This window comes from Rattus norvegicus, chromosome 6 (genome assembly GCF_036323735.1).
Source record: "Rattus norvegicus strain BN/NHsdMcwi chromosome 6, GRCr8, whole genome shotgun sequence".
In the NCBI taxonomy this organism is placed as follows: domain Eukaryota; kingdom Metazoa; phylum Chordata; class Mammalia; order Rodentia; family Muridae; genus Rattus; species Rattus norvegicus.
The window spans coordinates 32,067,262-32,081,209 of record NC_086024.1 but is presented as its reverse complement, the minus strand read 5'-3'; the positions used below and the strand labels follow the sequence as shown (position 1 = coordinate 32,081,209).

General features: G+C 45.0%; 1 long non-coding RNA gene across 1 annotated transcript; it reads right to left on the bottom strand.

Annotated features, from left to right (window-relative positions):
- Positions 1-3,699: 3,699 nt before the first annotated feature.
- On the bottom strand, positions 3,700-11,219 carry LOC120103491 (uncharacterized). The gene is made up of 4 exons (XR_005505735.2): positions 10,576-11,219; positions 8,400-8,489; positions 6,819-6,950; positions 3,700-6,692 (listed from the first exon to the last, which is right to left on the bottom strand). It is a non-coding gene; the product is annotated as an uncharacterized LOC120103491 (long non-coding RNA).
- Between the last annotated feature and the right edge of the window lie 2,729 nt (positions 11,220-13,948).

The following is a 13,948-nucleotide window of genomic DNA, read 5'->3' as shown; positions in this document are numbered from 1 at the left end:
GCAACACTCTTGTTTGTTAAGCAAATGAGTACATCTTAAAAACCTTCAGAGCAAGAAATCAATGAAGTGAAACCAGAAGTAGCCATCATAAACCCTTCTGTTGTAGTGCGCTCTACTTGGACTGAAGTGGCCTCAGGATAATCACTTGCATGGGCCTCAGGTAAATCCTAGGAAGTGGGGAAATATTAATATCTAAGCTTTTTCTTTCTATTATTTTTAAATAATTAATTAACTGATTTATTATTATTATTATTATTATTATTGGTTTTTTGAAACAGGGTTTCATTGTGTAGCCCTGGAACTTATTCTGTATACCAGGCTGACCTCGAACTCACAGAGATGTGCCTGCCTCTGCCTCCTGAGCGCTGGGATTAAAGGCATGTGCCACTATGTCCTTGGAAATATCCTTAATTTTTAAAGAGGCCCCAGCTGGGGAGCTTCAGACTTATGAGTTATCTAGGGGGAAGAAACCAAAATAATAGGAAATAAGTTAAAATAGTAAAATCAAACCAGAAACAAAGCCGCTGAAACTCCAACCCTGTAGCCTTGTGGTCTTTCCCTTATGCAGTGGGTTGGGTTACGGTAAAGTGACAGGCCAGCTACTTACGGAGCAATCCTTGATTGTGGAAGTGCTTGCTCACCATGCAGCCCGACCTGTTTTAACCTCCTAAGTGCTGAGATTACAGTGTGTCCTACGACACTCAGCTCAAAACAAAGATCTTTTTCCCCAGGGGATTCCCGTGTCAGCTGCTTCTTCAAGCAAAGACCCAGTGACAGTCAGGTTGCAGCCATAAAACCATACCAAGAAGATAGAATACATTCATCAGGGTTGGGGATTTAGCTCAGCGGTAGAGCCCTGGGTTTGGTCCCCAGCTCTGAAAAAAAGAAAAAAAGAAAGAAAAAGAAAAAGAAAAAAAAAAGAAAAAAAAAAAGAATACATTCATCAGTCACTAGGGGCCTTACAAACAAAACCAGGTCTAACTCCGGGCTTCCATTACTATGCAAAACCAGATTTGTCCAGCAGAGGGAGATATGGCTATGTGACAAAATTACTGCATAGTCTCCAAAATGCCTGGTTGTCAATCACTTCAAGGTTATCAAAGTCCTCCAATGTGTCAAGCTTAGGTTTTAATTTCTTTTAATTTTATTTTTTCAGGTTCTTTAGATAAGTCCTCTACACATAATAGGCAAATAACTCTACCACTAAGCTAAATCTTCAATCCTTAAGCCCAGATTTTTTTTAAATAAGTTTCTTCCTTTTTTCTTTTTTTTTTTTTGTTCTTTTTTTCGGAGCTGGGGACCGAACCCAGGACCTTGTGCTTCCTAGGTAAGCGCTCTACCACTGAGCTAAATCCCCAGCCCCAAGTTTCTTCCTTTTTTTAAAGATTTATTTATTTATTATATGTAAGTACACTATAGCTGTCTTCAGACACACCAGAAGAGGGCATCAGATCTCATTACAGATGGTTGTAAGCCACCGTGCGGTTGCTGGGATTTAAATTCAGGACCTCTGGAAGAACAGTCAGTGCTCTTAACTGCTGAGCCATCTCTCCAGCCCCAAAATTTATTGTATGTTCATTGGTGTTTTATTTGAATATATTTTTGTGTGAGGGTGTTAGATCTTGGACTTAGAGACAGTTGTGAGCTGCCAAGTGGTGCTTGGATTTGAACCAGGATCCTCTGGAAGAACAACCACTGAGCCATCTCTCCAGCCCCCTATTGTTTTCTAAGTTTTATTAATGATTTTGATTCTTTTATTTGTGGGGGTGTTTTACCTGTGCTCCACAAATGGACAGTGCCCATGGACAACAGAAGAGGGCATCAAAAACTCTCGATCTGGAGTTGTAAATGGTTATGAGCTGCCATGTGGGTGCTGGGAATTGATCCTGGGACCTCTAGAAGAGTAGCCAGTGCTTTGCTTTTTTTTTTTTTTTTTTTTTTTTGGTTCTTTTTTTTCGGAGCTGGGGACCGAACCCAGGGCCTTGCGCTTCCTAGGTAAGCGCTCTACCACTGAGCTAAATCCCCAGCCCCGCCAGTGCTCTTAACTGGGGAGCGAGACATCTTCCCAGGCCCGATTTGTTTTTATTGTTGTTGGTCTTGTTTGTTTGAGGCAGAATCTCTTAATTGTAGTCCAGAATGTCCTGGAACTCACTATGTAATGTTGGTTCATATCAAACACTCAATCCTGTTGTCTTAGCCTCTTGAGTTCTGGGATTGCACATGTGTGCTGCCATGCTTAGCTTCAAGCCTACACTAACATTTTCTATCTTTTCCATTTGCTGCTTGTTTCGTTTTTGAGATAGAATAGCAGTAGCTCAGACTGGCCTTCAACCTATATTGCAGAGGATAGCCTTGAATCCTGATCCTCTTGTCACTGTGCCCGGTGTCCTGGGGTTACAGACATTTACCACCTAGCCTACCTATTCAAGCCCAGGTTTGTCAATCAAAATTTTTATTTTATTTTATTAGATTTATTTATTTATTGATGTCTTTACACACCCTAGAAGAGGGCATCAGATCCCATTACAGATGGTTGTGAGCTACCATGTGGTTGCTGGGACTTGAACTCAGGACCTCTGGAAGAGCTCAGTTTGAGGTCTTAACCACTGAGCCATCTCTCCAGGCCTAGGATTTCTCTGTGTAGCCCTGGCTGTCCTGGAACTCACTCTGTGGACCAGGCTGGCCTCAAATTCACAGAGATCCACCTGCTTGGGCCTCCCAGGTGCTGGGATTAAAGGCATGTGTCGTTAACACCCAGCTTGTTAGTTTTTAAATTAATTCTCATTGGTTTGTTTATTTTTGCAGTGCTGGGAAAAATCCTGGGCCTTGTGCAGCCTAGATACGAATTTAGTCAATGAGATACACCGTCAGCCTCTTCAAAGTGGGAACAATAGAAACATGGGGGGAGGGGGGGAACAGGAGGCTCGGAATGTAGTTCGAGTGGTAGAGGGTCTGACTATGGTATATGAAGTCCTGAGTTCAGTCCCCTGAATAGCACAAAACCAGGGATTGTGGTTCAGTCGCAGCACTCAGAGGATTAGAGGTTGGAGAATTCAAAGTTCAGTCATGCTCAAACATACAGTGAGTTGAAGGGCAGCTTGGACTCACATGAGTCCATATCTGAAAAAAAAAATTAGGAGCTGGGCAGATGATGCAGTAGTTACAGTATTTGTTGTACTTGTGTGAGGATCTGAGTTAGAATCCTAAAAATGAGCATAAAGAAGCCTGGAGGTGGGAAGGGAGGCCCTGGAATCCCAACATTCTTACATGGAGATGGGAGGGAGAGGCATCAGACAATAGAGAACTTGACAGTGAACACACACACACACACACATACATACACACACACACACATAAGCACTCATGCACGTGGGCGTGCGCATATCCCCCATGTACAGGCACAGACACACATGTACACACATGCACACGCACACACACACATGCACACACACACACACACACACAAGCACTCATGCGCATGCATGTTCGAGTGTGCACATCCCCCATGTACCAGCACAGGCACACGTACACACATGTATATGCACACACATGCGCACACACGCGCACACACATGCGCACACACGCACACACACATGCGCACACACGCACACACACACATGTGGATACAGAAAAGGTCGATTTGTAGTATCAACACTGAGCATCTATAGATGGATCACGGAAGCCTTAACTGATCTTCACATCCGCTGGGCTGCTGGTTGGGGGGTATGGAGGGGAGTGCTGCAGTCACACTTCTGCCTACATTCTCCCCTGCAGAGCCAGGGTTTCCCCCTACCCAGCCCCTGGGGTGTGGCAGCTCCCCACCACACACTATCTCAACTAACTCCATTGTCTTCCTTCAGTACCCACTCCAGCTCCGGCCTCAGTAGAAACTTGCCAGTCTCCTCCAGGCCTCCAGACCCTTTGTTTCCTTACTTGTACTGTGTGTAACTACCATGGGATTTTTAAAAAGACATACGTTGTTTTTAAACTCTGTGTGTGTGTGTGTGTGTGTGTGTGTGTGTGTGTGTGTGTGTGTGTGTGTGTGTGTGTGTGTGTGATGTGTCTGGAGAGTGGGTAGGTGCTTATGAGTGCCTGAGGCCACAAGGTGTTGGATCCCCGGAAGCTGAAGCTACAGGCAACTGTGAGCCACTCACTGTGGGTGCTGAAAATCAAGGTCCTCTGTAAGAGCAGTGCACTCTTAACCACTGAGCCAGGGCAGACCCTTGTCTCCAGTTCCTTCTTTAAAAAAAAAAAAATGTTGCTAAACATCTGTCTATAAATGTGATCTGAGCTCTGACCTCTGACCTCAATTTTTTTTGTATACTTTGCCACAGTTAACTTCCTTGTTAGTAAAATTTAAGAACTTTTTTTTTTTTTTTGGAGGATAGCTTTTTTGTTTGTTTTTGTGTTTGTTTGTCTGTGTGTTGAGACAGGGTGTCTATATATAGCACTGGCTGTTCTGAAACTCAGTATGTAGACCAGGTTGGCCTCAAACTCGCAGAGATCTGCCTGCCTATCTCCCACGTGCTGGTGAGAGGGGTAGTTTTTTGTTTTTTGTTTTTTGTTTTTTTTAAAATATCTCAGAATCCCAAGCTGGCCTCAAACCTGAGAGGTCAAGGATGAGCTTGAACCTCTGACTCTCTGATCTCCCAAGCACTAGTGAGTCTGTGTGTGCGCGCACACATGTGACAGACAACTTTCAGGTGTCAATTCTCCCCTTCTGTTGTGGGTTCCACAGATCCAGCTGAGGGAGTCAGGCTCACACACTAAACACTCTTACTTGCTGAGTTTTAAACAGTTTCGTCCACACTGCAAACAGAACGTTTTTCTTTTTCGCTGTTTCTGTTTACATTGCAAACATATTGACTCCCCCCTAGCCTATCTGCCATCCATCAACAAATCCTGCGTGGGTTCTGTCGACAAAGTCTATTGTTCTGGATCAACACTCTGTGCCACCGCTGCCACCCCACACTGGGCCAGTGCCATCCTCAGCTCTCACATGCACCTACCCCACCCTGGGTCAGTGCCCTCTTTGGCGCTCATGTCTGCCCTGCAGGATTCTCTGAGGCGTCTGTGTTAAAGCCCCTGTGTCGATGCCCTTAGACTGGCTCAGCATCCCTTGGAAACTGTAAAGCATATAGTTCCACTTCCTGCTCTCACTCCTCCAAGGGGAAGCTCACCGCTTACAGAAGTTCAAGGTCCTTAATAGGGCCCACAGGCTTCACGTGACCAATGTCCCTCTTGTCTTTGTTTCTCTGTTTCGCTCTCTGTGAGCCAACAACACGGGCCTCCTTGTTCTCAGCCCTGCCAAGTGTATTTCTGTGGTAGGGTCCATGACCTTGCTTTTTCCTCGGTCTGTGAGCTTTTATTCCCAGGACTCACACTCTACAACATCTTTCAAATGTCATCTTCAGGAACAACAACAAAACAGAATGTCAGTTTCATAGCAAAGCTTTTTGGGGATGGCGTTTTCTAAATTAGGCCTCTCCTTACTCAGCTGTTTCCCTCCACAGAGCTTGAAGTGATGTTGTTCCTCCTTTTTGAACAGGGTCTCATGTAGTCCAGGTTGGCCTCAAACTCACTATATACCTAAGCATGACCTTGAACTCACGATTCTCCCACCTCTACCTCCCAAGTGCACACTACGCTCATGCATGGCCCACACTAGCCCTGGCTGTTTCTGTATCTTTGGATTATCTTCTCGATAGTCTGCAAACGACCTAAGAGAATTTAATTCTGCACCCCAGGGCTTAGAGATATGCTGGTTCATAATGAGCTCTCGTGAATGAATGGTGAATGAACAATGAATACATTGAAAACAACTATTAATATCCCACAGCCATCATTTTGAATGGCTGCTCAATGGTGCGATTTGTATTTTTTGTTATGAAACAATATCAGGACTAAAGTACATGACCGTGATTTGATTGAATATTGGCAACCCCCAGGAATTGGCTTGAATAAAATATACATCTAGAAAGGTACATGATCTATCTATCTATCTATCTATCTATCTATCTATCTATCTATCTATCTTGTGAACATGGAACAAATTAGCGGGGTGTTTTTTGGTCAGTTCAGGCTGTTCCACAAAACCCCATAGCCTCCATGGCTCCTAAACAACAAATGTCTGTTGTTTACAGCTAAGTCTGGAGCCTGGGAATCCTGAGGTCAAAGCGCCGTAGATGCTGTGTTTGGTGATGACCTACTTCACAGGTTGTAGTGTCTTGTTGCATCCTAACATGACAGAAAGAACAAACACTTTGGTTGTTTCTATAAATAGGGCTGGGGAGATAGCTCAGCTGTTGATAAAGTGTATGCCCGAAAGTTCAAGGACCTACGTTCAAGGCCCAGAACCCATGTCCAAAAGCTAGGTATGGTATTGTGTTTTTTCTTTTTTAATTCAGGGCATGGAGGGGAGTTGAGAGGGTAGTAAGGACAGAGAGAGAGAGAGAAAGAGAGAGAGAGTAGAGAAGTAGAGAGTAGAGGCTGGCCCTGAGCACTTGGAGAGAGAAGAGGGAGGGCAATGGGGAGAGAGGGAGAGCAGGGCAAGGGGACAGCACAGCAGGAGCAAGAGAGTGCTGTTGTACATTTGAAATCCCAGTGCCGGGGAGGCAGACAGGTAGATATCTGAGGCTCTATGGACAGCCAATCTAGTCTGCTTGTCAAACTCCGAGCCAAGGAGACTGAATCTGAAAGAAAAAAAAAATGTAGCTAGTACTCCAGGGAAGGCAGGAACCCAGGGCTGTTCTCTGGTCTCACATTCGGTGCTGACAGTGCGCACTACAAAACAAAATGTAAGTAAAAGAGATACTAACCTACTGAGGCACGGCGGTGCATGCCTATAATCCTGGAATTTAAGGGTTGAAGACAAGTAGATCTCTACGAGTTCAAGATCAGCCTGGTCAGCATAGTGAGTTCCAGGCCAGTCGGGGCTTCACAGTGAGACTCTGTCTCAAAGCAAAACCAAAAAAAGTAAAAAGAAAAAGCAAACAAACAAACAAAACCTAATCTCATTATTGAATACTGCAATTAACTTTCTGATTCCTATAGTCCTCTAAGACATGATCTATACCCCCACCCTGGGTGTGTAGTGTGTGTGTGTGGGGGGGGAGTATATGTGGTGTGTGGGGATTATATGTGTGTGTGTGGTGTGTATGTGGTTTGGGGGGGTTGTGTGTGTGTGGTGTGTGTGTGGTGTGTATGTGGAGTGTATGTGGTGTGGGGGCTTGTATGTGTGTGTGTGTGGTGTATATGTGGTGTGTGTGGAGTGTATGTGGTGTGTGGGGGTTGTATGTGTGTGTGGTGTGTATGTGGTGTGTGTGTGGAGTGTACATGGTGTGGGAGCTTGTATGTGTGTGTGTGGTGTGTATGTGGTGTGTGTGGAGTGTATGTGGTGTGTGTGGGTTGTATGTGTATGTGTGGTGTGTGTGTTTCTTAGCCTTTTGAAGCAAGGTTTTCCTATGTATTCTAGTCTTCAGCCTTAAATTTGCCAAAATACAGTGCTTCTACCTCAGTTTCCCAAGAGTCAGGATCATAGGCATGCTGCACTCTTGTTTGCTTGAGATAGGAGGTCTCCCTGTTTCCCCAGCTCCCTTTCACTCACAGCCTCAAGCAATCTTTCCATCCAGAGTAGCTGGGACCATAGATGTGCACCGTAGTTCCCAGCTTGACCTATGACCCCAGTGCTGTAACCCTGGGAGCTAGCATTTCAACGTATGAGTTATGGAGAAATACAGAGGTATAAACATTCAGGTAGAAGTAAGTGCCAGCTATAATCTCTAACCTTAGAGGAGATTAATGTGGTAGAAACTCAGGAGGCCAGATTTGGGACCAAACTCTGGTTTCCCAGACACTTGTACCAGACAGAAAAAGCAGCTAAATCTCTCCACTTCATTGGGTTCCTGTCCAAAACAGGGCCTGCCCGTCCAGACTGCCCGTCTGGTGCCCTTTTCCCTGACTCACTATCAATCAGCCATCAGTACCAAGGCCTGTCTCTTTCGGCCTGGAATGTTGCTGGGGCAGTTTCCAGGTGTGATTCATAAACTACAATAGCCTGACACTGAGAAACAGAATTATTTAGGAAGCCGAGGGTACCCACAGTTAGCAAACTTCCTCAGAGCCTCAGGGTCTGGGGATCTCAGTGGGGGAGGGTCTCTTATCTAGGGTGTTCACACTAAAACCTTTGCTATCATTTTCATGAAAGATGCAACTTGCCTGCCTGCCTGCCTTCCCTCCTTCCTTCCCTCTTTCCTTCCTTCCTTCCTTCCCTTTGACAGGGTTCATGTATCCCAGGCTGGCCCAAGGATGATCTTGATGTTCTTATCCTGCCTCCACCTCCCCAGTGTTAGGATTATAGGTGTGCAGTGCTAGAAATGGAAGCAGGGCTTCATACATACCAGGCCACCACTCTCCCCAGCATCTCCAGTTCCGCAAATACTGTCTCTCCAAATGCGGGCAATAGCGACTGTCTCCGACAGCCTCTACTGCTGGAAAGGAACACGGTGACCATAAGCAACTTGGGAAGGAAAAGGTTTGATCTGACTTACGCTTCCATATCATAGTCTACCATATAAGGAAGTTAGAGCAGGAATTCAAGCAGGGCAGGGAAATCATGGCAGGATCTGAAGCAGAAGCCACGGGTGAGAGCTGCTCGCTGGCCTGCTTCTCATGGCCTGCTCACCCTCCTTTCTTATTGTACCCGAGACCACCAGCCCAGATGTGGTCCTACTCACAGTGGGCGGGACACTCCAACATCAACTGCTAATTAAGAAAATGATTTTTTTTTCACTTGAGAGCCCCTTTTCCTAAATGACTCTGACTTGTGTCAAGTTGACATAAAAAGAATCCAGACAGGGACAAAGGTGCATTTCTCCACGTAGTAACCAAAGAGGATGGGCACAGATAGCAATCGTCAGCTATAGCACTGAGCACTGAGTTATTAGAGTGTCTCTGGGTAGGTCTTCTGCATGCTGTGTGGCTATAATATACTCCTCCTTTTGACATGTAATGTCCTGTACTGTCTGAGGACTCCACCAGGGACTGCACCTCCAGGAGAGATTTGGCATTATCTCACCAGGACTATTAGAAAATCAGACACACACCTGTAATCATAGCTATTTGGAAAGCTGAGGCAGGAGGATTGAGAGTTCAAGGATAGCCTGGGCTGCATAGTGAGATGAAGGATGGTGTCATTATGCAGCAAGGTGGGTCCAGCCTATCATTGGATGAGAAGGAAGGGTAGGCGGGGAAAAGTCTAGGGAGGAAAAAGGAGGAGGAGGAGCAAGGAGAATCAAGATGGAGATGACAGAAGATGATTCTGACCCAGGCGGTCTAGTGTAGGTGGTTTATCTTGTAAAGGTGGGTGGTTTCTATCTTTATTAATTGGCAGTGAGTTTATTGCATGGATGTATTGTGGATTGAGTATTTAACATATAAATCTAATTGTTAAGTTACAAGTTTCTGGAACTTGGATTTACCAGGCTAAAGAGGACAGTGTGTGAAAGAAATGGCTGAGAGGCAGTTGGAGTGTGTGGATCTGGTTCTGTTGCCCATGGAGTAAGAAGGCACAAGGGCCCGCAGAACAAAGTGTGTGTGTGTGTGTGTGTGTGTGTGTGTGTGTGTGTGTGTGCATGCGTGTGTGTGTGTGCATGCGTGTGTGTGCCAGACGTGGTAACTACTGCCTAGGGTGGCTAAAAGGGAGACAACCTGGAGAGGACGGCTTGCGGACCGCGTGGTAGAATAGCAACCAGAGTGAGTGGATCCGGCTCCCGGGAACTAATACAAAACGTTATTTTTTATTATTACTGCAACAGTGAGACCTCATCTGTAAAAACAGAAAAGGAAAACAAACAAAAACACCCAAGCAAGCATGGTGGCATACACTTTTCATTCTCATGAGAGAATAAAAGGAGGAGGGCAAGGACAGGCAGATTTCTGGGAGTTAAAGGCCAGCCTGGTCTACATAGCAAGTTCTATGCCAGCCAGAACTACATAATGAGACCTTGTTAAAAACAAACCAATCATAGGTTGGGCGTGGCAGGGCACGCCTATAATCCCAACATGTGGGAGATTGAGGTAGGAGGGTCAGGAGTTCCAGGCAATCTTCAGCTTCCTGGACTATAGATGGGAGATCCTTTCGGAAAAAACTGAGGACTGACTCAGTAAATTAATTAAAAGGAATCACACCTGGAGTCAGGCAAGATGGCCCACATCAGAGATTCAAGGACATCCTCAGCTACACATCAAGTTTGACATCAGCCTGGGCTACATATGCCCCTGTCTAAAACAATAGAAACCTTCAACAATTACAAAAGAGGAAAGTGCTTTAAACTTTTCAAAGAGGAAGATGTCCAAACTGCTCCAAAATGCACACCCAAGGCCAGCTGTCAGCTGACTCCTGTCACAAGGAGTCACAGAAACGTCAGGTCAACTTCCCATGAGCCATAGAGTTAACTTTAAAAATCCAAGCCTGCCTCACTGGCAAAGGCCCAGGTGTTCTCAGAGAGCCATACCAGCCCAAAGGCCACGCTGACAGCTATGGGACATTAATCCCCTCAGGAGATCCTGTCTTACCTCAGAAGGTTTTGAATCTCATGAGGACAGCTGGTGACTTCAGGGAGGGAACAGTGGGAGAGCTGGTTCCAGGCTCCAGTCAGGAAACCTGAGCTCCCGCCTGGCTGGAGACCACAATGTGCCCGTGTCCCTGGGCCTCATGGTGACGTCATCTTCTGAGCCTGCGCTTTATATACCCATCAAGGGGCAGCGCTGCTCGACTACTCACTCAGAAATGGCATCAAGAGTAATGTATTTAAATACACAATGTATTTAAATTTTGTATAAAAATACTTTAAAAAGTTTAAGGTGCTAAAATAATATGATTGGTTGTTAGGAAAAAGAAGAGCTAGGTGTTGTGGTGCACTCTTTTAGTTCCAGCACTCTAGAAGCACAGGCATCTCTGTGAGTTCAAGGTCAGCCTGCTCTGCAGAGTAAGTTCCAGGACAGTCAGAGATATGGAGAGAGGCCCTGTCTCAGATAGATAGATAGATAGATAGATAGATAGATAGATAGATAGATAGATAGATAGATAGATAGATAGATAGATGACAGACAGACAGTGTTCTTGAGCCTCTCATGGTCCTATGGTCACAGAGCTGGGATGAGCCCCGTCCCTTCTGTGTCTTCTGTGCTCCTTAGGATGGGCTCCTTGTGGTGCTAACGTGTTCCAGTCTTGCAACTCCGTGAAGCAATTTCCCATAAGACCTGTGGAAATACCTCAGCTGGCCACATACGTCGACATGACTGGAACAGCAGAGAGGAGGGGAAGATGATGAGTAAGGAGGAAGTATGACTGCTGAGTCAGCAGGAGGATGTTATCAGACGTCCTAAGCAGAGAAATAATATTGCCGGGGCTATAGGTTTCTTGTAAATCTAATTTAAAGAAAACTTTTTTTTGACAGAAAACTTTTTTTTGAAAGAAAACTTTTTTTTTGAGACATGGTCTCCATAGCCCAGGCTACCCTGGAACTCATTTGATATTCTGGGGTGGCCTCAAACTTGAGTTGTTTTTCCTGCCAAGACCACCATACCCATCTTGTATGTATGTATGTATGCATGCATGCATGTATGTATATGTGGTATATATGTATATGCATATGTATATATGTCTGCATGTATATATGTTTGTGTGCTTATATGTGGTATATATGTATATGCATATGTATATATGTATGTGTGTGTGTATATATGTATGTATGTGCATATGTGTATATGAGGGCTGTCCAGATGGAACATAGTAAATAGTAAGTAATAACTTAGGGTTATCGATAGGAAAATGGAATCATACAACATGGAGGGTTGTGCTGTATAGGGCTTATTGTAAATATAAAGACTATATGTGTGGCTTTTATCTGGGAACCCAATAACCAAAGGCAGGGTAGAAACCCCAGGCAGGGATTTAAATATTTACAACACCATGTGTGTGTGTGTGTGTATGTGTGTGTGTGTGTGTGTGTGTGTAGTGTGTGTGTATGTGTGTGTGTGTGTGTGTGTGTGAATATGCTAGAGATTGAACCTGAGACTTCACTTAAATGAGGCAAGTGCTCTGCCACACTGAGCTGTATCCCCAAGCTGCTGCTGCTCCTCCTCTTCCTCCTCCTCCTCCTCCCCCTCCTCCTTCAAATGACATTTGTTTATTTTTTTTGTGTGTGTGTACACTACAGCACACGTAGAGTAGAGTTCAGACAGCTCATGACAGTTGTTCTGAGAGACTGTCACCATTTGAATCTCAGGATCAAATTGAGTGGTCAGGCTTAGTGACAGGCACTTTGTCCTTCAAGCCTTCTTTCATTTTCTATTTTGTTGTAGGATGACACTAGCTCGGCCTTAAATTCACTCTGTAGTTCTGCTGGGCACTGGGCCTAGCCTTTTTTTTTTTTTTTTGAGATAGGATCTCCCTGGTCTCAAACTCACAGAGATTAAAGATTTGTCTTATCATGTTGGGCCTGGGCTTGACTTTTTGTCTGTAGTCCAGGCTGGTCTGAATCTGCCTCTGCCTCCCATGTGCTACTATTACAGACATATGCTACTGTATCCTATCGTCGTTCTTTTTAAAGTTAAAGTCCCCTCCACCTACCCCTTCCTGTCCCACTCTTTCTTCTCTCCTTTGTTTGTGCTCTTTGATTCCCTAGAAGAAAAAGGAGAGGTCCCACCCTTTCTCTCACCGGAACACTTGGACACTTGAGCCAGCAGAGCCCTGACTGGTGGCTCCCACATCATAGGAGACCAGCACTCTGCTCAGGATCTGTGATTCTGCCCAGAGAGTCCCTCAGCTGTGGGAGCAGAAAATGAGGATGACCTTAATCTGGCCCTACAGCCTCAGTCTCTCAAGTATTAGGATAATAGGTATCCTCCATCGAGAGTGGTTTATGAGGTGCTGAAGAAAGACCATAGAGGTCAGACCCTGGCCATTGTGCTTGCTAGGCAAGCACTCTAATGATTGAGCTGGATTGCTGACCTCAGAACACTGTTATTTAGTTTCTTCCTTATTGAGACATTATTTCTCTATGTAACAATTCTGGCTGTCTTGGAACTCACTTTGTAGACCAGGCTGGCCTCGAACTCAGAGAACCACGTGCTGGGATAAAAGACATACACCACCAACTCCTGGTTCAGAACTCTGTGTCTTTATAGGGAACCTCTGCCCAGTGGTCCCACTTAACACTATCCCAGCTCTGGCTATGAAATTCACCTCTAACAAATATGTATCAACATAAATGAGTGGATGGAAAGAAAATGAATAAAATCAGATTAGAACTGAAGGATACTCATTGTCTGACCATGGCAACAAGAAAGTTCTTGAGGAACTTTCTAGAATTCCTTTAATCACTTTTTATTTAATTTTTTCCTACAATATATTTTGTTCGCATTCCTTCCCTTCCCTAACTTCCACATCTTCCTGCCCACCCAACTTCGTGTTCTTTCTCTCTTGCAAAAAGAAAGGAAAAAAAACAAAACAAAACCCCAAAACACTGAGATCAAAACAAGTAAGCAAGCAAACACAAAACCAACAAGACAAAAAGACCAAACCAGAACACAAAGCACACAAAGTACATGCATTCAGTTTTGTCTCGGTCATGCACGCCTGTGTGTGTGTGTGTGTGTGTGTGTGTGTGTGTGTGTGTGTGTGTGTGTCTGTGAGTGCATGTGTGTGCATGTGTGTGTGTGTGGGGGGGGTTGATCTTCATTCACACTGTCGTTCCAATGGAGAAAACCGACTTAGCATTTTCCTCCAGCGATCAACTTGCAAATAGCTCCTTGACTGAGGGTGTCCTTTCCTCCGTACTGTATTTTTGTCTGGTTTGAGCCTGTGTGGGTCTTGCGTGTGTTGCCTCGGTCTCTGTGAGTGCATGTGTGTGTCAGCATGGTGTGTAGGAAGAGGCTGTTTTCT